Genomic DNA, 12,883 nt, shown 5'->3' with positions numbered 1-12,883 from the left:
CACGTGTGGTGACAGAACTCTCTATCTTCATGACCTTGCAAGCCCCTGTTCTGACGAATCCAAAACCAGCCGAATTCTGCGTACAGTCGCTAAGTTAGGCATGGTGCCTGGAATTGAAAGTAGTTCCCCAATACATTGTTTTATGTAATTATTCGCTGCTGCCGTCATTGAAATCTACTGATCAAAGCGTTAAAACTGAGTTTATTGAGCCTGATTGAAAGAAAGAAAATTAGAATATAGAAGAGACTTAGAGATGCCCTCCTTCCCCGCAGTACAAGCACCACACGCAGCGCAGTGATGGGCCTCGGGAGGAAGTGAGGGGGGCGGTAGGAATGCTGGCAGCAAGGCAGGAGAAAAGGCCCAGAAGCAGCAGCGAGCAGTGTGGGGTGACACTGCAGCAGCTCAGCCTGGCCCAAGTGGGTCCATGTCCGGAAGTGACCTTCTTTCCTTCCTGTACCACACAAAAGAGGTGGCAGAGAGGCGGCAGTGTTGAAATTTGCACGCTGCACAGGAAGCACCAGAAAGGGAAGTCTGCAAGGGGAGCATCGGCCTTTTTGTTCCTCTGGCCACTCTTTTTTTTTTTTTTTTTTTTTTTGCGGTACGCGGGCCTCTCACTACCGCAGCCTCTCCCGCCGCGGAGCACAGGCTCCGGACGCGCAGGCTCAGCGGCCATGGCTCACGGGCCCAGCCGCTCTGCGGCATGTGGGATCCTCCCGGACCGGGGCACGAACCCGCGTCCCCTGCATTGGCAGGCGGACTCCCAACCACCGCGCCACCAGGGAAGCCCTCCTCTGGCCACTCTTGCTCTTGTCGGCAGTGTAGTGGGCTGGGCTCAGGGAGGCAGCCTCCCAGGGGACAGCTGGGTCCTGGCAGCGCCTGGGGGATGGGGCTTGCACCCTGGCCCCCACCAGGCCCTCCGCCTTGTCTGCCAATCCCAGGGAGCAGGTGCAGCTGCTCTGCTGGTGTGGTCTGAAGCCCACTGCCCTGGGGACAAGCACCTTGGCCCACCTCCTCAGCGGGTCTTCTCATGGTCTTACTGTCACACTGCCTGCAGCATATTTTCCGTACAGACTTGAAAGTCATGTCAACAGACCACCTCCAGAAACTAAAGAAAAGGACCTACTTTTGGAAATTGTGCCTGGAAGCCCAACTGCTAAATATACCTCTGTTATAAGTTGAAATATGTCCCCCCCAGAAAAGATACGTTGAAGTCCTAACTCCTGGTACTTCGGAATGTGACCTTCCTTGGAAATAGAGTCCATAATTGCGGATGTAATTAGTTAAGACAAGGTCATTTCAGTGGGCCCTGATCCAATATGACTGGTGTCCTTATTAAAAGGGGAAATTTGGAGACAGACAGGCACACAGGGAGAATGCCAAGTGAGGATGAAGACAGAGAAATGTGATGCTTCTACAAGCCAAGTCACATCAAAGATGCCTGCAGGGCTTCCCTGGTGGCGCAGTGGTTGAGAGTCTGCCTGCCGATGCAGGGGACATGGGTTTGTGCCCCGGTCTGGGAAGATCCCACATGCCGCGGAGCGGCTAGGCCCGTGAGCTATGGCCGCTGAGCCTGCGCGTCTGGAGCCTGTGCTCTGCAACGGGAGAGGCCACAACAGTGAGAGGCCCGCGTACCGCAAAAAAAAAAATTATATATATATGCCTGCAAACCACCGGCAGCCAGGAGAGGGGATGGAACAGATTCTCCCCTCAGGCCGTAGAAGGAACTGGCCCTGCCCACAACTGGATCTCAGACTGCTGGCCTCCGGAGCTGTGGGACAGTAAATTTCTGTTGCTTAAGCCGTCCAGTTTGTGATACTTGTAACAGCAGCCCTAGCGGGCAAGCACACCTCTGCCCAGATTACTGCGTGGTCAGGCCACCAGGCCCCACCTCTCACACCTGTGAAAAGGTGACTTCTTTTGAGAAGGAAAGGAGGGAGCTGAGTGTCCCAGAACAGAATCTTCTGGCTTCTCTATTCAAGTTTCTATTCCAGATTCTCAACAAGTCACGCTCGGCCCTCTCCAGGGCCTGTCCATGACTCTCTGCATTTGGTCGCTCACGTCTTCATTCATCCATTGTCCATCTGTTTATTCCTTCAGCATGTCTTTCTTGCCCACATCCTATGCGCAAACTGCTGTTCTAGATGTTTGGCAACAGTGGGGAACGAGGCAGACAAAAGACCTGTCCTCACGGCACTTTCATACGGTCAGAGGACAAGACATTAGTCAAACAGTGCTGAAATCAGGGTTAGTTCTGACAGTGGTAAGAGCTGCAATGACAGAAACAGCAATTAGCTGGGGTCTTGTTGTCCCAGCTAACCATGACCCTGACCCCCACCTGCTTCCACCAATGGAAGAGAAGCATGGCTCAGTTATAGAGAAGCAGCCTCGTAGTGCTCTCAAGGGTCTTGCCGATCGTGAAAGGCTGTGTGTCTTGCGTCCAGAAAGGGATGTTAGTTTGTGTCTGCCCCATCCCTACAGCCGGGTATTTTGGGAGAGGTGCTTTCTAGCCAAGGTAGCAGGGACACATAACTCCTGCAGTGGCTGGATTTCCTAGATAAAGACCATGAGGTGGCAACACCATAGGGTTGTGAGAGACTCGGGTGGTCTCTGCTGGAGGTTGGGGGCCCTAAGTGTAGTTCAGGGCAGTGCAACTCGAAGGGTCACTCCCGGGACCACTAGTGCCGCTGGCCCCAGATCTACTGAATCAGGACCTCTGGTGTGGGGACCTCAGGAGTTGCCACATGCTCCCCAAAGACGAGAAACACTGGTATCAGGTACAAGCATGGCAGCCCGGACAAATGGAGTCCAGCGTGAGAACTGGCTCTCTGCTTTCTGAGGTTTAGTTCTCCTATCTTATAAGGGCATAAAAATAGCATAACTTCCGGTACCGACTTCTAAAGTTATGCAGAGGGTATTAACTAGTGCATGTAAGTGCCTGGGACCTGGCACGAGTACAGTAAACAGCAGCTAGTTTTTCTTTCATTATGATGTTGTTCTCCTGTCTGCATATGGAGAGCAGGCCTACCTACCCTAGCTTTGGAACATTGGGAGTTGGTCAAAAACCTCAGCGTGACCCGAGGAGGCCTCTCTTGAACAGGCTGTCTGGCTGGCCAGGTGCTTTTTGCCACCCAGCAGGACTGGTGAGTCTGCTTAGCTCACTGTCTTGTGACCCTGAGGGCTTATAGGCAAGAGTCGTCAGGAATCTGGCCTCGACTTGCTCTAGGAAGTATGGCCTCAGATAAGGCTACACACGCATGCTGTCATCACGAGACCAGACAGTGCAAAATCAGTGCCTGGTGCAGGATCTGAAGAAGGAAGGCTGTGGGCACTGGAGGAAGAGTGGATGCAGGAGGGCGAGGTGATAAATAGGTGTGTGTGAAAGGGGAGGGAGCCATGGATTTCCCGGGAGGAGCCAGACACCAGGCAGGGTGGGAGCACAGTCTTGGTGTTCATGTTGCCTCTTTGACTTCTTGGTTAGGGCCCTTTAAGCACCTCTGTTCAGCTACCCAGGGAGTAGGAGGTTGCTTAAAGCTGTCATAAAGCTCTGTGCTTGAACCAGCTCTGCCACTGCTCGAGACAGCCGCCCTGAGCAGTTACGAAGAAAACCACGGGAGATGTATGCACACACTGAGCTAATTCCCGGAATGTGCATGTCCTGCCCCGCCCCACTCTTCTGCCGGGAACTTTTAACTGGGTGATGCTGGAGGGGCCCCTCATGGCATTACGACTCCCAGGGCTAGCCGCACGGTGCAACTGGGCAGAGACCGGCCAGCCTCCTCTGGCACAGGGCGGGAAGCGGGGCGCACACACCTCTTCAGAGGACGGAGGCCAAACAAGGCTCTTCCTCAGCTCCTTCCAAGGATTCCCTGGGAGGTAATCTGGTCGCTGGGCCACCATGCCAAGGTGACCCTGCCCCAGAGGGGGAGCCACAGCCCAGTTTGAAGTCCTTGCCTGCTAGGACACAGCCCTGGAGCGGCTGGGATGTGGCGGCCTCACCTGCATGCACAGGTGGCACCTTCCTGGTCTGTTCCTGACTTAGGTTTCCCTCTGCAGTGGCCTTCCCGACCCTAATCCCACCCCAAGCCCTGCAGAGATAACCAACAAGGCTCTGGCATATTCCATGGTGTGCTCTCCTGCCACCCCACCCCACCCAGTGAGGCTCACAAAATGGGGCGAGAAGGCTAACACCCCAGCAAAAGATATGCCAGGCCAGGGGCAAATCAGAGAGAGAGAAAAACCGTCATCTATTCCTGTTGACCTTACATTCAGGTATGTATTTTTGCCAATGATCCCGATTTTTATGACATGATTTATATGTCTTTTTGTTATCTGGATTCTTGAAAAACCACCTAAAATTGTTGATGAAAGACATCTTTTTTAGTGGTAGTCCACTCCTTATTTCAAAGCGGGTGAAATATAACTATGGGAAGAAAATGATCGCCAAGGCAGGGCACAGTCATGTCTAAGGTACATGGAGAGTGCTGGGGTCTTGGTGAGTTGGCCACTGTGCCCCTTCAGCTTCGGTCTCTCTCTCCCTGCCCCCCTCTTCCCCTAGTCCCTGCCCACAGAAGAGGGTCCGATGCTCCTTTGCTCCTCCGGGAGCCCCGCAGAGGCGAGGGAAGAAGGTGTCCCACCTCCTGTTAGCCCCACCCCTGCCTCCATTAAACAAGGCTTCTTGTCACACCTGTCCTCACGTAGCCTCCTGCGGCCCTCCCTGCCCAGCTCGTCCCAGGGTCTGCCATCCTGAGGCTCCCAGACCTTCTGGCTCTCTCCCCTCCCCACACAGGGTTCTTTCCTCTCTGTCTTCCTCTGTCTGACCCGAAGGCCCCAGCATCCTGTTGCATCTGATGCCCTCTTCCACTGAGAGTCCTGCGTGGACTGCCCACTCCTGCTGGTAATTACCCCCAAGCCTGAATCTGCAGCCATGCCCACATCCCTGTGATGGCCTGGAAAGCCTCGGGGCTTCAGGCTTTTTGTGTGTCGCCTCTGTTCTGAGTGGCAGTTAAGCACAGTGCCGGATGCCGGCGCCTGCCCATGTGGGTGTGGGTCTGACACTTACTGTGTGCCCTTGGGCACATCTTCTCGCCTATTTTTGTGGTTGCTATTTTAATTGTGGTAAAACACACATAACTTAAAATTGACCATTTAAACCATTTTTTTTTTTTTTTTTGCGGTACGCGGGCCTCTCACTGTTGTGGCCTCTCCCGTTGCGGAGCACAGACTCCGGACGCGCAGGCTCAGCGGCCATGGCTCACGGGCCCAGCCGCTCCGCAGCATGTGGGATCCTCCCGGACTGGGGCTCGAACCCGTGTCCCCTGCATCGGCAGGCGGGCTCTCAGCCACTGCGCCACCAGGGAAGCCCCATTTAAGCCATTTTTAAGCGTACAGTTCAGCAGCATTAAGTACATTCACATTGTTGTGCAAATCACCACCACTCATCTCCAGAATTCTTTTTGTCCTGCCAAACTGAAACTCTGGGAAATTCTGTCACATGTACCACATGAATGCACCTTGAGGACATTGTGCTAGGTGAAGTAAGCCAGTTACAAAAGGACAAATGCTGTATGATTCCACTTATATGGGGGTCACTAGAGTAGTCAAATCCATACAGACAGAAAGTGGAACGGTGGGTGCCAGGGGCTGGGCAGAGGGGGAAGTGGGGGGCTGTTGTTTCATGGGTACAGGGTTTCAGTTTTGCAAAATGAAAAGAGTTTTAGAGGTGGATGAACAGCAATGTGAATGTACTTAAACACTATCGAGCTGTACATTTTAAAAAATGGCCAAGATGGTAAATTTTATGTTGTGTGTAATTTACCACAATGAAAAACTCTTAAACTAAAAAAAAAAAAAAAACCCAAAGCTGGAAACTCTGTACACCCCTCCCCTCTTTCTGCCTGAGCGTCCTCGTTTGTAAAATAGGAATCATCATGCTGCCCAGCTAATAGGGTTGTCATAAGGATTTGCTGGGTAATATATATAAAGGTTTCACATCGTGCCTGGCCGTCTGAGTGCGCTCGTGTCAGCTATTATCATTATTAATGTTTCAGGTTGAGCAGGGCAGGAAGGGGACGAATCCGAAGATCTATTTTTCAGAGAAAGGGGACGGAGATGGCAGGATGACATGGTGGAGGTGTGTTTTGGGGGAGGGGAGTCTATTCTGGGACATTGGGAATAGGCCCCTCAAGAAGGAGGAATTCCTCAAGGCTTGTTGACCTGAACATCTGGGTCCCAGCAGAACTACCAACGTCTCCCAGTTATGTAGGCTCTAATCATTTTAAGCTTACGCACAGCAGGCTGGAATTTCTGAGGCTTTTACCTAGCAAAAGGGTGAGCTGAATTCAGTTTTGGTACAAAGCAGATAAGCCGAGTGCAAGAGAGTTTTCTGAATTTCTTAAGAGAATAAATGACCTCCAAGTCCTTCGGCAGGCCTTTCTGGGAATACGGTGGCAAATTGTCTCACCTTCGAGTTGAGTAGATAGATCCTCATAGCAATTTTAAAACATGTATTCATTTTAAAAGAATTACGACAATATAAAATGTAATGACATTTAACAAACAACTCTACTGACAGGAAAAAAAATCACACCCTTGTGAATCCAGGAAATATAGCCCCCAGTTATATTGGGAGCCTACCCCAGGGAATCCTTGGTCCTGGACTCTGCCCCCCACGCTGTCCCCACTCTGTGACTGCAGGATGACAACTGAGCAGAGTCTCCCAATGTTGTGGAAAGATCCAGCTGCAGATGGGCAGCAAAGACTAATGAGGGGTTTTACAGAATCTGCTGGACCAAATGTTTTCTGACATTTGTATTAACTCTCTTGGGTTCTTGCTCCAAGGCCTCTAATGACCTCATTTCCCCTAACTTTCCCCTCTGGCCAGCCTCAGGCAAGCACAGCTGTCTCCTGAGGGAGGGACTGGCGAGTGGGGACCACAGCCTGCTGCTCTTACACCCAGTGTCCAGGGTGTGAACGTGGATGCGGTGGGCTTGCATGGCTGCCTAAGATTAAGAGCTGCGGGACCCCTCAGCACCTCACCCCTTCCCGCTGCCCTCCATCCTCAAGCAGTGGCTGCAGCAGTAATGCTGGGAGCGCTGGAGACATCGGTTTTTCTTCTTTCTTCTTTTATAGCTTTTTGAGGCTTAATCGACATACAATAAACTGCACCTATTTAAAGTATGCACTTTGATAAGTGTGACATACGTAAACCCCATGAAACCACGAGATAATGAACATATCCACCCTCCCCTCCAATTTCCCCCCTCTCCCTCCATATCTCCCTAATCCCCCCCAGGCAGCCATTGATCTGCTTTTTGTCACTATAAATTCATTTCATTTTATAAAATTTTACATAAATGGAATGGTACATTATATACGTTTTTTTGGTCCAGATTCTTTTCACTCAGCTTAATTATTTTGTGATTCATTCATTGTTGCATATATCACTGGCTCGTTCCTTTTTGTAGCCGAGTAGTAGTCCATTGTATAAACACCATAATTTGTCCACCTAACGGATGATGGGCATTTGTGTACAGGTCTTTGTGTGGACATATGCTTTCATTTCTTTTGGGTAAATGGCTAGGAGTGGAAGAGCTGTATCACATAAAAGGTACATGTTTATTTAAGAAACTGTCTCACTGTTTTCCAAATTGGTTGTACCATTTTACATCCCCACCAGCAGTACATGTGAATTCCAGTTGCTCTGCATTCTTGCCAGCCTTTGGCACTGAAGGTCTTTTTTTTTTTTTTTTTAATATATTTATTTATTTATTTATTGGCTGCATTTGGTCTTTGTTGCTGCGTGCAGGTTTTCTCTAGTTGCGGCGAGAGGGGCCTACTCTTCATTGAAGTGCATGGGCTTCTCATTGCGGTGACCTCTTTTGTTGCACAGCTCGGGCTCTAGGCGCACGGGCTTCAGTGGTTGTGGCGCACGGGCTCTAGAGCGCAGGCTCAGTAGTTGTGTCGCACGGGCTTAGCTGCTCCGCGGCATGTGGGATCTTCCTGGACCAGGGATCGAACTCATGTCCCCTGCATTGGCAGGCAGATTCTTATCCACTGTGCCACTTATTTTTTAATTAAAAAAAATTTTTGGCCACACTGTGCAGCATGCAGGATCTTATTTCCCCAACCAGGGTTCGAATCCGTGCCCCCTGCAGTGGAAGCGCAGAGTCTTAACCACTGGACAGCCAAGGAAGTCCTGGCACTGAAGGTCTTTAATCACAGACATTCTAATAAGTGTACTTTGTGGTTTTGATTTCCACTTCCCTAACTAAAGATTTTGAGCATCTTTTCATATGCTTATTTGCCATCTGTATATCTTCTTTGGTGGAGTGTCTATTTTTAACATTGGGTTGTTTGTGTCTTTATTATTGAGTTTGGAGAATTTTTAAAAATATAATTTAAACATGAGTCTTTTATCAAATATATGCACTGCAGTCTGTGACTTGTCTTTTAATTCTCTTAATGGCGTCTTACGAAAAGTACAAAATTTTGATTTTAAGAAGTCTAGTTTATCAATTTTTAATTTTACGGATCACGCTCTGGTGTCATGTCTAAGAAATCCTTGCTTAACAGAAGGTCACAAAGGCTTTTTCTTATGAGTTCTTCCAGATATTTTATAGATTTGGTTTTACATTTAGGTTTATGATCCATTTTGAGTTAAATTTTATATATGCTAAAAGGTATGAAACCAAATTTACTTATTTGCATATGTATTTCCAATTTTCCCAGCACCACTTGTTCAAAGGCTATTTTTGCTCAACTGAATTGCCTTTGCACCTTTGCAGAATATTACTTATGCATTGGATTCTAGGACTGCCTAACAAAGTACCACAAACTTGATGGCTTAATACAACAGAAATGTAACTCTCTCCCAGTTCTGGAGGTCAGAAGTCCAAAACCAAGGTATTGGCAGGCAGCACTCCCTCTGGAGGCTCTAGGGGAGAATCCTCTCTTGCCTCTTCCAGCTTCTGGTGGCTCCAGACATTCCTTGGTTTGTGGCAGCGTAACTCCAATCTCTGCTTCTGTCTTTACCTGGCCTTCTCCCCAAGTATCTCTGTGTCTTCCCTTCTTCTTATAAGGATAACTGTCATTGCGTTTAGGGCCAATCCTTAATCCAGAATGACCTCATCTTAAGATCCGTAACTTAATTACGTCTGCACAGACCCTTTTCCCAAATAAGGTCACAGTCACAAGTTCCAGGTAGACGTATGATTTTCATGGAGGGGGACAGGAGTCACCGCACTACTGGCATCTAAGTGTGGCTCTATTTGGTTTCTATAGCTTTATAGTAAGTCTTTTTTGGGGGGCTGCGTTGGGTCTTCATTGCTGCACGTGGGCTTTCTCTAGTTGCTGTGAGCGGGGGCTACTCTTCGTTGCGGTGCGCTGGCTTCTCATTGCAGTGGCTTCTCTTGTTGCTGAGCACAGGCTCTAGGTGCACGGGCTTCAGTAATTGCGGTGCATTGGCTCAGTGGTTGTGGTGCACAGATTTAGTTGCTCCATGGCATGTGGGATCTCCCCAGACCAGGGATCGAACCTGTGTTCCCCTGCATTGGCAAGCGGATTCTTAACCACTGCGCCACCAGGGAAGTCCTATAATAAGTCTTGAAATCAAGTAGTGTTAGTCCTCCAACTTTGTTCTTTTTCAAAGTCGTTTTGGCTATTCTAGGTCCTTCGTATTTTCATGTGAATTTTGCAATCAGCCTGTCAGTTTCTACAAAAAAGGACTAGTGGGATTTTGGGGAGATTGTGTTGAATCTATTTGGGGAGAATTAACAGCTTAACAACACTGAGTCTTCCAAAGTATAACCAAAGTATATCTCTCCATTCATTTAGATCTTCTTTAATTTCCCCCAGCAATGTTTTATAGTTTTCAACATACAGGTCTTTCTCATCTATTGTCATGTTTATCCCTATTTCATATTTTTTGATGCTATTGAAAAGGATATTGCTATTTTAATTTCAATTCTGTTTGTTCACTGATAGTGTGTAGAAATCCAATTGATTTGTGGATATTTACCTGTATCTTACAATCTTACTAGACTCACTTATTAGTTTTAGTGACTTTTTTATAGAGTCAGTCAGATTTTCTTCATAGATGATCATATCATCTGAGCATAAAAACAGTTTTACTTCTTCCTTTCCAGTTTGGATTTCTTTTCTTTGCCTTACGCATTGGTTGGAAACTCCAATGCAATGTTGGTAAAAGTAGTGAGCGTGGACATTCTGCTGTGTACCTGATCTTAGGGGGAAAGTATTCAGTCTTTCACTACTAAGTATGATGTTAGTTATAGGTACGGTGACCAACTGTCCCAGATTTCCCAGAACTGAGGGATTTCCTGGGGTGTACCACTTTCAGTGCTAAAACTGGGGTAGCCCCAGGCAAACTAGGACAATTGATCACCTAATTGTGGGGTCAGTTTCAACGATTTTTTTCTCCTTATCATAGGTTGTATTTTCCTATTTCTTTACACGAGTGGTAATTTTGTTTTGGATGCCAGACATGGGGAGTTTTACTTTGATGGGTGCTAGATATTTTTGTATTCATATAAATGCCCTTGAACTTGTTGCAGGATGCAGCAGTTTTATCCTTTCAGGTCTTTAAGATTTGTTAGGTGAGATGAAAGCAGTATTTAGTCTAGCGTTAATTGTTTTTCACTACTGAAGCAAGACCCTTCTGAGTAATCTCCCCATAAATTATGAATTTCTTCCCTGGGTAATTTGATAGTTTCAGACTTGACTGAAGTTGACCTCTACTGTACCCTATTTGGAGAATATGTATTAAATAACACCATCTCAGAGAACTGGGAGATAGAATTTGGAGACTAAGATATACCCTTAGAAATAAGATTGAAATAAAACTCTGAGGATTTAGGTGACATTATTCTGAATGTTTTGGCTTACTTACAGATTTCTGCATTGCCTTTCCTGAAATCAGCTTCAGAAGGTCCTTATCAAGATCTGTTACCTCGAAGTTTATTCTACCAAAACCTTGAAAAGAAAGACACATCCTTAATGCTACAATACCTGAGACAGAAGTATAAATGTGGGAATATTACTCTGTACTTTGTAGTAATGGGGATGGAAACTGGGAAAATAAAATAAAAAATATAAAGTCAAAAAAAATTATGAATTTTTCCAGTCTGGTGGGAGTAGGAAGTATTCCCGGCCCTGTGTGAGCTCTGGGCACTCTTTCCTTCATCTTTTTGGGTGGTTATTTCCCCAGCCACGGGTAGTTGCCTTACACACATATGCTGATCTGCGCTCTGCTGAAAATTTGATTTCCAGGGTTTTCTCTGTGTAACTCTCTCCTCTTAGATACTCTCTTGTATGTACTATAGCTGCCTGGGTCTCCCCAGACCCCCAGCTCCTTCTCCCCATTCATAAATACTGCTGGGTTCCACCTCGGTTCCCCTTCCCTGCACTGTGGCTTAGACATTCTCTCAAGGCTGTAAACTGGGGCATCTCTTGGGTATCACTGACCTTTGTTGCCTGATGTCTGGTGTCTTAGAAGCCTCATTTCCTATGTCCCTCCGTCAGGCTAGGAGCTCCCAGGAGGTGTTATGCTTGCTCTTATCAGGCTGGGTGCTGCTCAAGCACAGGTAAGACCTGAGCCTCCTCCTTCCTCCTTATCCTTTCTTCAAAGCATATTTAAGTCCATCACATTTTACTGCCTGGTTATTCTCCCCCAAATACCCGTTTGCTTTCATGTGTCACAAATTCTGCTTCAATCCCTTCAGATTGCCCTTTCTTGCCTTGATTGTTCCTGAGGCCACACATCCTCCAGGAAGTCTTCCTGGATGGAGTGAGATAGATGATGCATCTCCTTGCCACACCATCTGCCCATGAGTTTATGAATCCTTTTCCCCTTGTTTACCGTTGTCACAGCAGCTCCTCAGAACTCCCATCCCCAATCTGCACACCTTCAAAGGGTGCCCTGCACTTGCATTCCCCTAGAGTCGTGCAACACTCAGCCCTAAGGAAGGGTTTGAAAGTAGACACTCCATGGGCTTCCTCATTTTTAATCTCCAATCACATCATCGCTCTGCTTGGAATGCTCTTCTGCACATTCTCCTGTCGAAATTCTACTCAAGTCCCAGTTAAATGGGGCCTCAGTGAAACCATCCCGGGTCCCACAAGCTGTGGTAGTGACTTCTTTCTCTGCCCTCCCATGATCTCATCAGAGTCTGCCTTTGAACACCGCTGGTTGTGTCCGGGCCTTTCTCCCTGACTAGAGTGTGCCTTTCATGAAGACAGGGCCCATGAAATACTCATTTCTGTATTCCTGGCTCTTAATACAGGGCCTGGCCTGGCAGGAGCTCAGTGATTGAGGAGTAAATGACCAGATGAACTGAGGTCAAGTGGAAGCTGCAGACAGCAGACATCCTCAGCCCTTCCGGGAAAGTCTCGGGTGTAGCAAATCAGAGTTCTTTAGGGGCTCAAGGCAGGCTAAGGAGGGGGGCACTTTGGGCCATTAGGGTACATGGGTCAGCTCCGGGCAAAGCCAGGGGAGTGGCAAGACTCAGTTCAACGTCCAGCCTGCCGTGTTGACATCATCATGTTGCTGGACATTAAAACCTTGTGGAGGAATGCTCAGTGAGTTTGTGAAAGAGGACACCCACCACGTTCACCTGCACATGCTTGTGTGTGTATAGGGACCACTTAGGCAAACGCAGGAATTACCACACAAGGTCACATCCACACGTAAATGCGCAGATGTGCACTTGGATTGCCAGGCGTGTAGAGATGCACGCGAGGCTTACATGAACACACACACACACACACACACACACACAGACACAGGCTCAGCAGTCTTTGAGAGCCCACGAAACACAGCGAGTGTGATCACAGTTGTTAAAGGGCGGGGAAGTGAGAGCCCGGAGCATGG

General features: G+C 48.1%; 1 long non-coding RNA gene across 1 annotated transcript; it reads left to right on the top strand.

Moving 5' to 3' along the window:
* Positions 1-3,233: 3,233 nt before the first annotated feature.
* On the top strand, positions 3,234-11,083 carry LOC132424215 (uncharacterized). The gene is made up of 3 exons (XR_009519182.1): positions 3,234-3,369; positions 4,054-4,269; positions 10,906-11,083. It is a non-coding gene; the product is annotated as an uncharacterized lncRNA (long non-coding RNA).
* Positions 11,084-12,883: the final 1,800 nt, after the last annotated feature.

Source organism: Delphinus delphis, chromosome 1 (assembly GCF_949987515.2).
Source record: "Delphinus delphis chromosome 1, mDelDel1.2, whole genome shotgun sequence".
NCBI lineage: Eukaryota > Metazoa > Chordata > Mammalia > Artiodactyla > Delphinidae > Delphinus > Delphinus delphis.
This window is presented reverse-complemented; position numbering and strand designations above follow the sequence as displayed.